The 14,058-nt window shown below is 43.8% G+C and overlaps 1 protein-coding gene across 1 annotated transcript in view; it reads left to right on the top strand.

The window, feature by feature from the left end:
- The first annotated feature begins 426 nt into the window (after window positions 1–426).
- The window catches only part of ACSL3 (acyl-CoA synthetase long chain family member 3), a 65,218-nt gene continuing 51,586 nt past the window's right edge, over window positions 427–14,058 (top strand). The window contains exon 1 of the mRNA XM_016156706.2: window positions 427–656. The gene's annotated coding sequence lies outside the window, so the exon portion shown is untranslated. The remainder of the gene's footprint in view (window positions 657–14,058) is intronic.

The following is a 14,058-nucleotide window of genomic DNA, read 5'->3' as shown; positions in this document are numbered from 1 at the left end:
CAGATTTATACATTACAGCAATAATAGTGCGTTTGTAGTTTCTTGGTGTGTGTGTGTGGGGGGGCAGGGTGGTCTTTTTCCCCGGGAGGGAAGGCCCTTCTGCAGATCCTGCTGGACCCACCTCTCTGCCCACATCGCAGCCTCAGGGCCGATTCCCCTCCTGCCGCCGCAGAACTACCCCACTACCCCTCCCCACCGACCCCGCCCCCGCCCCGCGCCGGCAGCGGCTGGGTCTCGTCGGCGGCGGCTCCGACGAATGACCTGTAGTAACCCTGCTCCGCCCCGGGTCCCCAGCGCCGCCCTCCGCGGCCGGAATTCGATAGGCCCGGCCCCGCACGCGCCACCGCCCGCGGGCCAATGGGCGGCGGCCTCCCTGCATATGCAATGAGCGCCAGCCGAGGGAGCGCGTCCCGGGCGGTTCGCTCAACAGACGCTGGTGTGCCGGCGCCGGGGAGCGGCGCTGCAGTTGTCGCCGCGGCCGGGGCCGGGAGGAGGCGGCGCAGCGGCGGACTGGGCGGCGGACGGTCGCCCCCTCGCAGTGCGGCCGCGGCGGCTGCGCCGGGGTTCCCAGGAGGCGGCGCGGGGCGTGGATGCTCCGGGGCGCAGCCGGGCCTGCGTGGGCCGGAGGCCGCAGGAGCCAGAGTCCCGGCGTTGCGGTGAGTGCGGCGCCGGTTGTGGGGACGGCGGGGGCCGGTTGGCGGCGCGGCCTCCGCGTGCGGCCAGGCTGGGCCCGAGGGCGGCCCCGGCCTGGGGGGAGGGTCGCGGCCGGCCTCAGGCCCCGGATCCCCAGCGTGGCGGCCGAGCCCGGCTCCGGGGCAGTGCGCGCCTGCGGCTGGGGGGAGAAGCGGCCGGGCGCAGCGGGGGGCGCCGCGGTGGGGTCCGGGATGCGGGTGACGTGGAGCCTCGGCCGGACGGCCCACGTGAGTGGAGGGGGGAGGGACCGCGGCGGGGGACGCAGAGCTGTCCCGAGGGAGGAAGGATGCACGGGGTCTCCCCGCGCTTTGGGGTCGGGGATGGGGACCGGGCAACTTTGATTAGATCTGCGCTGACGCTGTCCCTGGGAGGAAACTGAGCCCCTTGATTTTAGAAAACCACGTCGGAGGGGCGGGCGGGGGTGTCTTGCTGCAGAGTATGAGGAAAAATTGGGCGTGTGAGGTGGGTCGACCTTGGTATTTGTTCTGGCCACGATCTGCGGTGGTGGGACTGGATTAAGACTGATTGATGTTTTGGGGTTGACGGTTAAAGGTTTACTTGTCCCTGAGTGCGTTTTAATTACATACCAGTAATAGATCGGGTAGCAGCAGGGGCGCGCTTACTACCCTCCGTCCTGTGGGGTAGGTATTATCAGGCCCGTTTCATGGCTGAGGAACCCGAGGCACAGACATAGGGAACCGTTTTGCCCATTCGGGTTTTAAAAAATGTGCTCTCAGCTACTGTATATACAAGGCTCTCAAAAATGGAAAGGGTGGAACAACGTCTTTAAAATTATGAAGGCTAGAGGGAGAATAGGCTTTGTGAAAGGGATTACAACTGAATAAAATGACACATAGCCGGCATTTATTGAGCCTTTATTCCGTGCCAGGCACTGTTCTAAGCTTTATGCATGGCATCCTTACACTGTTAACAGACCTCTAGGGCGGTGGTTATTCCTATTTTACAGTTGGAGAAACTGCAGTCTGGAAAAACCTCAGATCACAGCAAGTGAGAGGACGTGCTTGGATTCAGAGCGGCCTCCCCCCAAATCCAGATCTCTCACCTTTAACTACTATGTTATGCTGCCTCTCCTTGGCTGCTGGCTGAATAGTTAGTTGCACCAGTAGATTTTGTTTGGGTGCCCAGGAGAACCTTGGTTTGATGACACTGTCTTTCATGATCATCACAACCTTTTTTATTTCCCCAGATTAGTTCTGGGGGTTGAAGCGTGCTGCTGAGTTGCTCCTGAGAGTGTATATGAAGGTTATTAAAGGGGAAAGGTGTCGTGACATGGGAGTCTGTTGATCAGACTTTATTCTTTTGTTTTCTGGTGTCTTCCCGTGCAATTCTCACCCTTAGGGATGAGTAAAGCTTCTGTAGTCACTCTGGCATTTTCTATTTAGACTTTTCCTGGTTTCTCTCTTTTTCTACAAGGAGGGTTGGTTCTGTAGAATTACAGCGTTGTCAAGTGTAGGGCAGAGAAGTCTATACTGGCTGTAAGGATCGAGGTGACAAGTCACCTAGTGTCTTTGGGTCTCAGTTACTGGATTTGTAAGACATTTGGACTGGATGATTTAAAGCTGAACTGGTGTGTGTGTCCAGAATGCCCTCCTTAAAGGAAAGAAAAAATGAAGGATGGACAAATACAGGGAAAGAGTCATGCCCTCCCCGGTTTGGCAGAGTGAGATCTTAAAGCCTCAGGTGCATTGCTTTTATGCATCCTGCTGTCTACTTTGGCTTCAATGATTGGTTCTTTCCTCATTCAATAAATTGCTCCGCTAGAGCCTTTTAACTCCTCTTGTATGTCAGGCACTGTGTAAGGTGCTGGGAGTACAGCAGTGAACGAAATTGGTGTCATCCTTGTCCTCATGGAGGGAACAGACATGAAGCAAATCATCATACAAATAAATATATAATTATAGATTATGATTTGTACAACGAATGAGACGTAGTTTGTGAATGAATATTATAACGAGGCTTGTGGTTTTAGATGGAAGTCTAGTCTAGGCGGTTTTTTGATTTGATAAACGGTGAGATTTTGATAGATGACAATCTTGCTTTCTGAGGCTGTAATTAAATGTCTCTGAAGAGTTTTGAGAACTTTTGAGCAACATTTCATTTTACAGTATCTGGCCCTAATCAGAATGTCACTCACATTTCAAGATGAAAATGAGATAGGGAACTTTTTCAAGCATTCTGCCTGCCTTCAGGGTACTTAAAACTTAAATATTCCTATAATGCTTAAATGTTCTCCTCTCAGAATGCACCATTGGGAAGCAGGAATCTTTATGAAATTTAGTGTGAGATTTGGATGTTTTCAGGAAAGCCAGGCCAAAAAAGACGACAGGTTTTTCTAACTTTAGATAAGCAGTATTGTAATTATCAAAAGTATAAAGTGTAGTTTATGCTTCAGATAGTAATTTAATTTAAGATTCTTACCTCTCACGAGATAAAAATGATAACATGCTTTGGGAAATAGAAGCTGTTAGATGTGCGAATATTTCAGTTTCGCATGTGTTAAGCGAATATAAGGGATTCATTGCAGTATACTTACTGAAGACCACCTGCAAAGCGCTGTGCTGGGCCTGCCATGTGGAATGAATGAAAAGATGAACTTGACAAAGTCCTTGCTTTCAAGATTTCAATTTAATGAATACAAACACTCAAATTGGTTTCACCCCCTTTTTTAAAAGTACAGTCATGTTAGCCCATTTGATCCTCTTAAGAACGTTTTATCATGAGTAGAAATATGGAGAAAATGGAGATTTAGAGGTAAAATTGCCAGACATGGTGATTAATATTGCATGGGGTGGGAGAAGGGGAAGTCGAGTGATCACTAGCTTTAATTTTGGAGCCATCAGCGTAGAGATGATGGCTGACGCCACGGCGTGAGATTGCCTATGGAGAGACTAGGATAAGAACAGGAGGAGGCCTGGGATGCGGCCGGGGAGAGGAGTGACCGGGGAAGTGAGGACAGCCAGAGTAGGTGTCCTTGCAGTCAAGGGGAGAAGCGCTCAGTACTGTGGAATGCCTCTCTGAGAGGAAGATCGAGTACTGTCTATCGGAGTTGGCAACTCAGAGGTCACGAGTGACCTTCGCGGGAGATGTTGATGTGGTGGTGGTAAAAGGGTGGGATGGGGAGCAGAAGCAAGCAGAAGTGAAAAAAATGGAGAGGGAGCAAGCATGGGAAAGTTCCCAAGCGCTTTGATTACAGCATGTTTAAGTGCTGATGGGAAGGTCTGGGTTGAGAGGGCGAGGTTGACTATCGATGAGGAAAATGTTGTTAGTGCAGAGTTCCTAAGAAGATGGGAGGGGATGAGCTCACAGCCTAAGCTGTGAGGAGGGACACCTCTTCCATAGTAACAGGAGACAGGCCTGTGACTGACTTGACGTGAATTTGTGCCTTATCATGGAGCCCTGAGTAATTTCTAAAAAACTTCCAAGAACTGTTAAATGCCTGTGAGAATCAGCCCAGTTTCAGCTCACTCATGACAGTCTTCTTAGCTCACTTCACTGCAGAAGCATCCCTTCTCTTTTTCTTTTCTTCCTTCTCCTTTCTGTCCTTTAATTGATATACAGAAATCTGCACGTATTTAGTATATGCAGCTTGATGAGTTGGACATGCACGACATACCTGTGCAGCCATCGCAATCAGGGTAATAGACATATCATCACCTCCAGGCTTCCTCGTGCCTCTTTTTTTTGGCCGTTGTTTTGTTTGTTTTTCTCTGACATTCAGTAGTTTTTTTTTTTTGGAGGGCCCAGGTGTATCTGGTGTGTGAGCAAACCAATTGTATAAATAAGCGCATACATCATTTAAAGGGGACTAGAAATTATTAATTATTTAAGGACAAGAGTATTCAGATTGTACGAAGGCACATAAAAGTGTGGTTAATATTAAGTGAGCACTACAGAGGACAGAAATGTCATGTTTGGCCAGAGCAGCCAGAGAAAGGTCAGCTGAGCAAAGTTAGATGACAGCTGGATTTGAGGCAAGAGTAGAGAGAATTTGAGGAAGGTACTCAAATGAAGATGTTCAAGGCAACTGGGGAAGAGCAGAATTGACAGATAAAATTGGGGCATCAAACTCTTTTGGGGCACTAGGGAAGATGTGAGGATAAATCATATCTTGGGGGAACCAAAAAACAAAGACTTGGAGGACAAACAATTAAGACCTGGCATAAACTCATTTATTTATCAATTCCTTCCACTCAGAAAGTAATTAATTGTTAATTGAATGGGAGATCCTGGGAATGGGAAGGGAGACTGAGCAGCCAGCACGTGGAGAGAACCCTGTGGGCCCTGACTTGCTACAGGAAGGGCATTTGGAGGTCTTTCCCATGTTGTTTCTCACTCTGCTGCTGTGCCTGTCACATGGCACTGCTGTGCGGCACTGCATACCATACACCCTGGCAGTGTGATGTTGTCCCGGCCATTTAGCCTTTTTGGAGCTCCATTTCCAGGTCTGTAATACTTTCTTGCTCAACAAAGTGTTCTTCAATATTCTTTTTCTTTTACCTCCCTTTCCACCTTTTCATTGTACTTGGCGCAGGCTTTTTGTTATTTCGTGCCACATTTCTTTCTTAGGGTTCTTTGAAACTTTATTAGGTAGCTTTGTGCGTTTCCTCCTGTGTGTTCATTTATGTGCTTACGACTTGGAATTCACGGGGCACTTGCCTGGGTTTTGTTAGGGGCTACTGCACCAACACCACTGCATAGATAGTCTTAACCTTTCTAATGTTTTAGTTCTAAACCGATTTTGTATGTATGTCAACAGTTCCTTCTTCTGCATCCATGTTTCTGTGTTTTAAGATATTCAGTATCATTTTGGCCAAAATTATGACAAGTTCCTACTTCTACCACATAAGTTTTTAAATTTTACTTATTTTTCTTTTATTGGGATTGCAGTGATCCTCATTCTGGACTCAACTTTGGCTTTTTTCCTGTAAAACTAAAAAAGCAGAAACCCAGGGGGACCGACTGGATCTCTGGACTTGATAACTTGTTTGAGTTCTTTCTAAAACGAAGCAAGGAGTTTTTTTGGTTCCATGGAGTATTGGAATGAACCAGAATGAATTCATTTTAGAAGTGAATTTGATGTAAGTTTAAGGTAAACAGAATTGACATTAATTCAAGCTGTTCCCTATGGAGCATAATGCATGGAATCATCATTGTTTACATAGCCACAGTTAATATTTCCCTAAGTCATTTTCCTTTTTTATTGTAAGTTTCCGTATTGCTCATGTGTTAGAGTATCAGAATTTCTATTTGTTATTTACTGTGAAACGTGGCCTGACTGGTAGGCAGATGCCTGTTTAGACAGCATAGCACTCTCCTGAGATCAAGTTTAGTGTGTATGTCAACTTTTGGAGGCATAACAAGAATACCTGTTCTTTCCAACAGCATCTTGAGGAGGGAGGGCTGCGGGAGGGAGTAGCTGGCTGGGAGTGAGGTGTGAGGTAAGAGAGGGAGCTCACGGGACCCAACCCAACGTATGAGGAAAGAGATCGATGTGGGCCGGAGGAGTGATACAGGGCTTGAGCTTTGTGGCCACACTGTTGCTTGAATCTGCAAATCTGGTTCTACCTCATTCTTCTAGTTTTGTGACCGCAGCAAATTACTTAACCTCTGAGCTTCGGTTTCTTAAGATAAGGGTGATGTCTGTTTTGCAGGGTACATGCGCTCTGCGGCGTGCATGCAACCCATCTCTTGGTGCCGTAAGAAGATGTTAGAAATTTTATTTCTTGTTTTTAAAAGTTTATTTCACACACGGTTTGTAGTGTTTGCATTATGCTAGAACAATAGTACATACACACAAATCGAAGGTACACATGTTGGAATGCCAACAGTTTTTACCAAAAGAAGCATGTTGTGATTGTTAACGTTTTGAGATGGTGAGCTAGTAGGTAAAAGTGAGGTCTGTACTTGGAGACGTATTAGTTGGCGGCAGCTTTAGACACTAATTGAGTTTGAGATGGGGTTGGGGAGCTTGGGCTGCTCGGCTCTGGGAAATGTATCGAAGGGTATTGGATGTAGGGAACGTATCTGTGCAATTTCATGTGAAAAAGGGAGAACGTAGTAAAACTGGCATGTGCCATGATTTGAATTAGTTTGTGAAAGTCTTAAACTGTATATTCTCACACTGTGTAATGCGTTAGGAAATTACATGGGAGACATTTGGATGGTACATAACCCGGAAACATGAGTCGGTGTTAGGGAATCGCTCTCGGCAGTTTAACCATAGATAACTGAGAGCCAACTGTTCGTATAAGTTAATGATATTTAGTGACGTCGTATGATACCAGAGGACAGCATGTTAACCACAGGCGATTAAGTGCACGTTTGTGTTTCTTCTTGTTAATTTCATATTGTTTTATGAAATAAGAAATGTACTTGCTACCTTTTCTTTTTCGATAAGTCTAAAACGTGTTTCTTTTGGGCTTCTTTAGGGAGAATAGCTATATTTAAAATGTCATTCCACCACCAAGAAAACTCTACGAGGACAAGGGTGTTTGCGTTTGATTTACTTGATGCACACCCAGTGCTCAGCATATAGAAGATGCTTATTTGTTGAATGACTCAACCTTTGTACCTCTGCCATCTAGCACAACAGTGGAAATGAGATCCTCAGTGAATGTTTGTTAAATTGAATTGAAAGTTTTGAGCATAAAACCAGAAAAATTTTGGAAGGCCAACAAGCTGACATCAGAACACCAGCGTATATTTGTTAATGGGAGCTCGAGAATTCTCTAAGAGTAGACTTACCGTTGATAAAATGCCCATTTGAATAGCTAACTGGTAGAGTAATATGTGCAGATATAATTTAAAAATTATGTGATCAAGAAGGCAAAAGTTCTGTGGTGGATTGTCTCAGCCCAGGCCAACTGTTTGTTATACTTTAATATCATAATCACTTGTCACCTCTGTAGCCTCTGACACTCCCGATAATGTCCTCATCGGCCCTCTTGTCTGTCTTTGGCTTCTAGGACACTGCCTTTGGCGTCTTTACTTTTCTAGCTGGCTTTTATAGTGTCTGTTCTTAATTCTTATGTCTTATAAGTGAATATCAGTTGATTCTTGAGCAACTTGGGGGAAGGGATTAGGGGTGCTGAAAATCTGACTTCCTCAAAACTTAACTACTAATAGTTAACTTCCGTTGACTGGAAGCCTTACCAGTAACAGTCTGTTAACACATTTTTGTATGTTATATGCATTAAATACTGTATTCTTAACAAGTAAGATAAAGAAATGAAAATGCTCTTAAGAAAATCATAAGGAAGAGAAAATACTTTTATAGTACTGTACGTATGTATTGAGAAAATCCACATGAAAGTGCACCTGCATAGTTCATACTTTTCTTGTTATTTTTTTCGGGTTCCATGGTTTCGACTCTAAAGTGGAGAATCAGTGATGACTCTAAAATCTACATCTTCACCTCTGGCTGGTGCCCCAGTCCTGAGTTTTTGATAATATCCTGAACATCTCCGCGGGTTATTCCCACAACTTAGTAGCCCACCCTGCACCCATGTCATATGTGTCGGCCCTTTCTCCTCCATTCCTCGTACGTATCACAAGCCCCCCGACATTCCGGAAATGTTGACATTAGTCTTCGAAGATTAACATTCACATTTCCTCATAGCCTGTAGGTTTCACCTCGGAAAAGTGTCTACCGTTGGTGCTGCTGCTTCTGTATCTGCTGCCATAAACTCTGGACCACTTATACTCGAATCCTTTCTGGTTTGTTTTTCATATTGACCCAAGTAATCATTCTGCAAAACCAGATTTGGTCAAACGTTTTGCTTACTAACCTATCTCATTCTATCGGCAGCATGTTTCGATGTTCCGCTTTCATTTCTAGCTTCTCTCGTATTCCCTGTGTTCCAACCATCTCAGGCGGCTTAGTACTTACCCCTGTGCTGGCCCGTGTGTCAAGCAGGAGTGCAGGGAGGAATCGGAGCACAGAGGGATGGATTTAGCTCTGTCAGCGGGACCAAGGAGGAATTCACGTTGAGGCTTCAGTTGAATCTTGAAGTGCCGGGCTCACTTTGGCAGCCCTGTTAGCTTCTTTCAATGCTTTCCAGTTCTTTTAATTCCATTCCAGTTCTAGGTCCTGGAGAGAATATTATTGGACCAACGAGTCCATATTTTGGATACAAGCCTCACTGGTCACAGGCTGCTGGATCCCTGTGGATACCCACATTTGCTATAGTCTGCTGGAGTAGAGGACAAGAGCGAAGTAGCATCACATAGTTCAAAAAGAAGCAATTCTCTCCCCAACAAGAGTCATAGGCCAGGCAGTGTGAACTGTGCAGGCCACTGTGATAGCACTGGAGATTGTTTTATAATTAGAAAAAAGACTTGGGGATAAATCTTTTTGGGACATGAGAGCTGTGGAAGAGAGGTATTGCTAGGCTAGTTGGTTGCTTCAGGGGATTTGCTCCTCAGCTTTCCAGGATTTAAATTCAGCCATTGTCTCAGTTCGGATTTTTCTTGGATGCTGCCCAATTGATTGAATAATCGATCTTTAACCCACTGATTTGAAATGCCACCAGTCTCCAAATATAAAATTTCCACGACTGCTTCTGGTTTTAAAATTCTGTACCAGAATAATTAGTGTTAGTTTTGACATCTGATAGGGGAAGTATGCACAAATTTTTTTGCTCTCAAATTTTATTAGCTAATCTTAAAATATTTTCTAGGTTAACTTTGGAATTCATACATCAAGTAGTCATACAAAACAAACAAGTAACAAAGCCCTAGTAGATTTTGATTGGGATTGCATTTGGTTCGTAGGTTAATTTTGAGGGAATTACATTCTTTCTACCCAGGAGCTAGTCTGTCTTTCCATGTATACAAGCCTTTTAGTGTCTGTCAGTATCATTTTATACATACATACATGCATACGTATATAAATGTGTTTAAATAAGGTGTTGTGTACATTAAGTATTTTAAAGTAGTTATTGCTGTTGAGACAAAGATCTTTTCCCTTTTCATTTCTGACTCATTATTACTAGTATATAGGAAAACTGTGTGTTTGTTATTTACCCGATGTCCAGATATCTTAGTGAATTCTCCTGGTTGGGTAGTTTTCAGATGATTCCTTTGGATTTTCTTGTCAGACAGCCAGTTATCTACAAACAATGATGATTTTGTATCTCCTTTTCCAGTATTCATACTCACTTCTTTTTTCTCATTATTACGTTGACTAGACCCTGTACTGTCCAAAAGAAACGCAGTGAGAGCCACACATGTGAGCCATGTAGGTAATTTAAATTTCTAGTAGGCATCGACCGGAAGAAAATGCTGAGATGGTCTAAATTAAATTACTGCAGGCCAGAGGTGGAAGAGAGGCGCAAGAAGGGGTTAATCAGTGAACAGCTCTAGGGCAAAACTAACAAAAGACTGCTCCTCCTCCTGAGTGTGTGTTGGAATTTCAGGTTAACTTCCAGGCGGCTGTTTCTGCATCCTCTAAAGAGGAGACTAGGCCAAGGCTGGCTCCGTGGAACCCCAGGAGCCTCTGCTGCTTGTTTGCTTGTTTACGCAGGAGCCTACAGGACTGCGGGGACAACTAATCCTGATCCTGAGGAGCAAACACTTCCTTTCGGGCTCTGCCGCACCCATCCCAGAACTAGCCCCCCTTCACACCTTCTCCCATCTCCTTGTCTGTGTCTAATGTAAGTTCTTTCAGAAGGGCTTACATCTTTCTTTCTCCCTTCCACTTGATGTTTAAAAACGCTTGCCAGCTCTAGGGGGGCAGGCATGGTCGTCTTGTCCACCTGACCCTGCTGCTGGTGGTTTAGACTTTATGCCCCAGGACCTGGTCTTCTTTCTTTTGCAAACAATGGCCTAATAAACCCTTTTGTCTGTGTAAGAAATGTCCAAACTTGCAGAGAAATCTAATGAGTTTATTTGAGCCAAACTGACATTAATTGCCAGGAAGCAAAATCTCAATGGATTAAGAAAATGCTCCAGAGCATGGCAGTTTTGCAGCTTATTTTATACATTAGAGTCAAATGAGGAGATGTAAAATGACTTACTTGAAATTCATTTGTGGTATATTAAGGGGGGAGGGAGACAGCAAGGTGGGGAAATCTCTGGGATCGGGTGAAAAGTAAAATGGAGGGACACACACTTATACGTTGGTGGGTGCAGGAGAGTTAATAATTCACATTTACATCGCAAAGAGGTGGTATTCAGGCACCACAATAACAGTGGGGTTCCTGTGGTTTCCTGCTCTGCTGCTGGGTTGTGCCCTCAGGGGTCTGGAAAAAGGAATCACGCTGACATTCCAAGAGTAGTGATCCTAGGTGCAAAAAGACCTTCGACAGGCTCACTTAAGGTAAACGTTGACCTTTGTCAAGGAAGCTACAGGCCTAGGACATGACTACCCGCCATGACCTGCTCTTAGTTAGGAATTTTTATGTTCAGACCCTCCCGTGTGGTGGCTTTCCGTCTCTGAGTTTGTAGGGCCTTCCAGGCTGGCCTCTGCTAAGCCTGTCGGGTTGTCTGTGGCCCGTTTCTCATCCCCACTTTTGAGAAAACTTTCAGCTGTGGAAGTTAAAATTTTAGTTTAAAAGCCTATTAAATAAAGTAAAAAGAAACAGATAATCTTAATATACTTTATATATTTCAGTATATCCAAAATATTATTTCAGCATACAATCAATATAGAAATTGTAATTGAGGTGTTTTACATTATGTTTTTCATACTGTGTCTTCGCAGTTCTGCGTAGTTTTTACATGAGAGCACATCTCACTTGGGACCACTATCACGTGTTCAGTAGCTACATGAGGCTAGTGGTTATACTGCTTAAACAGTGTATAGTAGTTATTGTCATCGCTAGCTTCCTTGTCTTGTTCTTGACTTTAATGGAAATTGACTTTGAGTATGATGCTTGCTGTTGGCTTCTGATAAATATGTATGCTTTTATTAAAAGAGTTTCCAGTAAGAAGTTTTTTAAAAAAGTATTTTTTAAAACATAAACTGACATCACATCACACCTTTCCTCCACGCTAAACTATTACAATATAGAGAATGATAATCGTATAGTCCTATGGTATAATACAAACATATGTTTGTGTTTTGTCCCCATTCTTGGAACTGAACTCCCAAAACTCAAGAGACAGTGCTTCATTATTCATAAGAGCTCCTTTTGATCACACCTGAGTTTACCTTAGCGACTTAGGTTAGGGTCCCAGGATAGCCTCAGGGTAGGGCTGGTCACCTAAAAGTTCTGGAGATAGAGGATTCGAACTTTCAGTCCCATCCACCAGCCTTCTGTAAGGCGTGAGGGGGCCAGAAGGTAAGCTCCATAAAAACTCTTGACCTGTAATATTCAGTAAACTTCCAGTTTGATGAACAAGTCCAGGCGTGGGAAGGCGGTGCACCTGGAGAGGGTTTAGAAGCTCCGCTGCATCCCCACTTCCCCCATCCCGACCCTATGCATCGCTTCCGTTTGACTATACCTAAATTGTATCCTTTATAATAAAATGGTAAACATAAAAGGTGTTTCTGACTTCTGTGCGTCATTTTACCAAATTACTGAACCTGAGGTGGGAATTATGGGAATCCTTAGTTTACAGCTGGCAGTGGACTTGCGACTGGCAAGTTGGGAATAATTTTCTAGGACCGAACCCTTAACCTGTGGGATCTAGCTCTTGTAAAATAGATTACAAAACTTAGATCAAGTCTGACTTTAAAGAAAAAAATTGACTTCAAAACCTACTAAAGGAACATATATACATGGTGGAGGACTTCTCAAAGTAATTTCTTAGCAGAGTATGTAGGTCATAAATTTTCTGAGTCCTTGAATGTCTGAAAATTTCCTTATTTACCTGTAACTTTTCAGAAATCTAGCTGGGAGTAGTGTTACTGATCCAAAGTTTGTGTGTCTGATGCTTTGAAAGGCCAAAACTCAGAACTTCAGAGTTTGGAGTAAGGAAAGGTTTATCGATTGAGACGGCACCATCTGAGAGGTGGGAGACCTCATGGTGCCTCAAATCCATCTTAAGAAAGTAGAGTTCAGGCTTCTTTTATGTCAAGGGAAGGGGAGATGGGAGAGCCAAGAGGTGATAGACAATGGTAGACATCTGGGTGCCAGCAGGGGATGAGAAAGATTGTGCTTAGTCTGTTGACTCTAGTTGATGTGAGTCTGGTCACCAGGTTCTTGCAAATCTTTGATAAACAATACATACTTTCCCCCATCTCTGTGAGGTGCTTTCTGGTAAAAGGCTGTTTTTTTTTTTTGTAAAACTCAAGCTGTGAGCACAGTTTCTGTAATGATTAGCATGTCTGCATTCAACAAATGATTAACCTAGAGGTTGTGGGAGCAAGTAGGCTGAACAAGGTGGGGGTCTGAAAAACGGCGCATATCACTGTGTTAGAATAGAATTCTAGATTGAAATGTATTTCCCTCAAATCTTTAAAGGCATTATAACCTCCTGGCTCCCCGTATTACCCAGACAACTGATGCTAGTGTGATTCAAGAAAGGTGACTGTACATCCTGGTTTTTCTGGAGCACTGTTAAACTATGTCTTATCACACCTGTTCTGAAAAAGTATCCTTATTTGTTGATCACCTATAGAGTCGCTTTAGTTACAGGTGACCTTGTTTTTGGTTTTTGGAAGTTTTTGTGATATTCTTATATTTGCTGGTCTGAGAATTCACAGTGCTGTGTCTCAAGGTCAGTTATTTTTTCCCTCATTCATTTCTCAGCACTGAGCAGACCCCTTTAATCCGAAGTCCATCAGCTCTGGGATATTTTATTGCTCGATAATTTCTGCCTTTTTGTTCTCTTTTTCTTTCTTTGTAGAACTTTGAGTGGAACTTGGTCTTTTGAATTAATTTGAAACTTTATTGAAAGAATATTTTTCAACTCCTGTTCTCTACTTTGCTTTTCCTTTCCTTTCTGGGGAAAAATTCTCAACCTCATTTTCTAATGCATCTATTGAATTTTTAATTTTAAGTGCTATATATTTCCAAGGACTTTTTCTTATGTTTCATTCTTCTGTATAGCATCCTGTCCTTGTTCCATCAATGTAATCGCCTTTCTTACATCTTGAGCATCTTAATTAATGTACGTATTTAAAGTGTTGGCTCTATGTCCCACATTGTCTATTTCCATTGAGTACGCCCACCCCCACTTTTGGTTTTATTTCTGTCTTCTGTTATGATAGGTTTGTCTCAATATCTGCTGATCCAGAACTTTATCTTCTGTCTGGATTTCTGGTTCTGACATATCTTCTCGTTTCTAGTTTCTTTTTCCATTAATAAATTTTCAACTTCATCAGCAGATTTAACAGTGTGAAACAGAGATCTGCTTATGCCATTCTCTTGCGTAAAAAGCCTGGATGGTTCTTCAGAG

The sequence above is a fragment of the Rousettus aegyptiacus genome, unplaced genomic scaffold (assembly GCF_014176215.1).
Source record: "Rousettus aegyptiacus isolate mRouAeg1 unplaced genomic scaffold, mRouAeg1.p scaffold_m13_p_2, whole genome shotgun sequence".
Taxonomy (NCBI): Eukaryota; Metazoa; Chordata; class Mammalia; order Chiroptera; family Pteropodidae; genus Rousettus; species Rousettus aegyptiacus.
Note: the sequence above shows the minus strand (reverse complement) of the source record. Positions and strands in the feature narration are given on the sequence as shown.